The sequence below is a fragment of the Pinus tabuliformis genome, chromosome 5_1, assembly GCF_031772625.1.
Source record: "Pinus tabuliformis cultivar Carrire ecotype Pingquan chromosome 5_1, CPIR1, whole genome shotgun sequence".
NCBI classification, from domain to species: domain Eukaryota; kingdom Viridiplantae; phylum Streptophyta; class Pinopsida; order Pinales; family Pinaceae; genus Pinus; species Pinus tabuliformis.
Window position 1 is genome coordinate 659374798 of NC_142305.1, and position 3796 is coordinate 659378593.

Here is a 3796-nt window from a genome sequence, read left to right on the forward strand (position 1 = left end):
GCATAAGAACTATGTCTCAACACTGACAGCAAGCAAAAAAAGAGTATTGCAAATACAAGGCTTCTTTAGGTGATAGAGGAAATGATAGAGTTCCAAGAGTATCATTTCTACAATTGTATGAGAAAGATACTGGGCAAGGTCTAAGGGAATTTCTTAGGGAACATGTGGAAGAAATTGAGTTTCTTGGAGAATTGTAGTCAAAATTTGATGGAGGAGAACGGATGACAAAGGATGAGACTACAATTTTATTTGAAATTAGTTTTGTTGATTTGTATGAGGAATTTAGTTCCCTCAAGGGAAGGATAGTTGACTTGAAGGTGTGCATCCAATGTGTTAAGATGAATTTGGAATAAAATATAGCTAAAAAATGAGAACAACAAGTGGTTGATAAAGGGTTTTGAGACCTTCAGAAAAGATAAGATCATGAGAAGAGACTCAATCCATGAGAGAAACCAGATCAGTAGGAATATTCGAGTGCATAGATCTTAAATGAGGTTTGAGAGTCGTACATTTTTAAATATAACAAGTTGTATGTGAACGTAGGTTCCAATAATGATGAGGGAGGAAAGCCACACCCAATTGTCACGATATCTTCCCAAGACATTGAAGGATGAAAGGAATTGGAATTTATCATAAAGGAAGATGAGACAACATTGTGTCATGAAAGTCACCTGAAGGAGGAACTGTTGAAGAGGACAATAGTGGAGGCTAGTAGGCCTCATGTCTGAAAGAATAATATTCTTGTGGATGTAGATTTAATAGTATCCAAGGTTGAACAAAACTTCTAGAAGAACTAAGAGTAGAAGAATTTACCCCAAAGAAACCAAAATTGGCTTGTTAAGGACTGAGACAAGTAGGAAGTCTTGATCTCGTTGAAGGATATTTTGAATAATATCTTGATAGAGAGATTACAAGCATGTCTTGGTGAAATTATAGAGCTTGCTGAAGATGAATTTGTAGTTCGTGGAAGCTACATGGAAGAAATAGCCACCCATTGGTACCGAATCATTGTGAAGCTTTTTGAAAAATAATATGATGGAAGGACTACTACGATTTTGGAAAGAAGGAAGGGAATGTTGCCAAGAGGAGAAGGAGGGGACAAGAGTAATGAGATTGGTTTGTCTCAGGAAAATTTATCTCATTTGCAACAATCAAACACAAGGAAGCAAATGGTAATAGAATGTTTCTAGTAGTTTTGAATTTTGCATTCTATTTATTGTTATGAGGACATAAAATAATGTAAGCCATGTGATTAAATGGAGACCAAACCCTTGAATCCATTGGTGTGGATGATAACTACCAAAGTTATGGTTTGGAAAGGAAGAAGCAACATCTAACAACAAGAGTGTAGACAGAGCATGGAGGTTGACGAAACCATGATACTGAAAAGATGAGATAATTTCATCACTTGGTTGATTTTAGAAGACTACAGCAACATGGAAAATATGAAATAACTGCAAAACAAAACCTGAGATAATGGAAGGAGAAGAACAACCAACCGTAAGCTAAGTGCAAAAAGTTGTCTTGCTAAGGCAAGTGGGGTATTACAAATCATGTGTGGTATCCTGGTAGATTGAAGCTATAATTAGAACATCATTATAGTGAGAAGTATGGATAACACCAAAACTTTATTTGGCATGCTCGTAGGCATGTCTTTGCAGTATTAAATTCATGATGCATACAAACACCCGATGCTGAACTCGAGTGAGGAAAGTTAAGGAAGGAAACCCATATGTAGCGTTTCTATGGGATATGGGAGTATAGCTTTTAAGGCACGTATGGAGGCACAAAAGGAAGGTTCTACGGAATAGAGAAAAGTATATAGAGGAAGGAAGATATCTGCTACATCAAGAAAGGTTGTCGATGGATCAGTGGAAGGCATAGAGAAAACAACTTAATTCAGGATCGTGTCTCATCCAAGTTGGTCAATTCAGAGTGCGTAGAAGATTTACAAAGGGAGAGGCTAGAACAGTCTTGAACCCGACCTCGCCATCTGCTCAGTCAGGCTTCGGATAAGTAGGTGTGTATAGGAATCTGCACAAACATCCTGACCTTCGACTTTAAGTTGAGACTGGACCTCAACATGTTATGGTTGTTGGAATATCTATTTCCTACTTGTCTCAGTTGTGATTCTTACTAAGTAAAGGAGTCTGTTCCTAGTAGTTAGGATCTATTTCCTAGATTGGTGTGTGGTTGAGATAATCTATCAACCAATAGATTGTGTGTCCAAGATAGCCTACCTATCTTGAGACAACACTTCTTTTATTTATGTAATTGCATTTGATTAATAATTTAATTTGGATTCTCATATTTTATCATGGTATCAAATCCCTGAGGGCCTGGCCCCTCATGGGCTTGGCCTGCCTTGGGATTAGGAAGCCTGGTCCCTCCTAGGCTGAGGAAATAAAAAGTTTAGTGTATGTTGTTTTTCTATCAGTTTTTTTTGGTTTGTTTAAGTGCTTGAGTGGCTGATTGAAATCGTGTTAAGCACACTGCTGCTATGGTCTGACGTATAGAGGATGTTGTAAACTCCGTTGCCATAGCTCATTCCGTTGTGTTGGCATAGGTATCCGTTGCTCTGATCATCATTCTTATAGCAGTGGCCTTGGAAATGGTTCTATGCAGTGGAAGCGTGGATGCTCTCTCACTATGTGTGTTAGCATTGTGAGGAGTGTGGTGTGTGGTGCAGTGTAAGAGAGTGAGATCCCTGCAGGTGCTTGGTGCATGGCACCTTCGATTTCTGCAGGTTGTGGTGTTGATACTGGTATAACCTCGAGGATTGGCAGCGGTGGTGTGTCTGCCACTCAGAGAGTGAGATACGAGCAATGTGGGAGCAGATTGGTTGATCGGGGTAGCAGAGCCGGCGGACTAGAGATCGCAGGTTGAGTGGATCACTCATGTGGTGGTTCAGTCTATCAGTGGAGTGGATGGAAGACTGCATATGGTGATCGCAAAGTCTGAATCATTTTATTTATTTATTTATTTTTCCCCAAATAATCGACCATGGCAGATGGCAGGAGGAATAATTTCCATTAGCAGGAATGCAATTGCTGTCATAGAAATTCTTATGGCATGGAACAATCTCTAGAAGAAATGGTTTTTCACCAAAGTCTGGGCAGCGCCTGCATGATAGGTGACTTACAGCGCATAGAGAGGCTGATTTCCAAGGGGTTTGATGTAAACATTGATGATTCCTTTGGATATGCTCTGCTACATTATGCTTCCATAAATGGTCATGTTCAAGCTCGCTCCCTTCTCTTGAAGAATGGAGCAATACTTAATAAGAAAAAAAGAGGAGTTCAGGTGACTAATCTACACCGTGTAGCATATGCAGGCCATGAAAATGTTGTCAAAATTCTCATTGATGTTGGTGCAGATCTATGTGCTCAAGACTCTGATGGTTGTAATGCATTGCATAAGGCTGTTTTTTCAAGGACACAATGGGATTGCGAATTTGTTAATGAATGCGAGCACCAATATTTTTGAGATACGAGACCATAAGGGACTTTTACCAAGAGACTATCAGTTGGGGCAAACATAGTCAACCCATTTTTTTAAGTCAGCGTCATACAACCTGAGAACTCGATGGTGGAGCTCAAGTCAATAGACGATTTGTATTTATCATGTTTACGGTGAGCATGGAGCTGCATGTATGATAACTAATACTCGTTCTAGAGGCAATTGCATGATGAGATATTCAATATGACCTATTTGGAGAGCTGTTGGAGAGCGTATTCCAAGATATGGAGCAATGGCACGGACTGGTGTCGCGTGCAACAATGGTCGATCAGTTTGA

General features: G+C 39.6%; 1 pseudogene; it reads left to right on the forward strand.

The window, feature by feature from the left end:
• Positions 1-3003: 3003 nt before the first annotated feature.
• On the forward strand, positions 3004-3541 carry LOC149166718 (uncharacterized; annotated as a pseudogene).
• Positions 3542-3796: the final 255 nt, after the last annotated feature.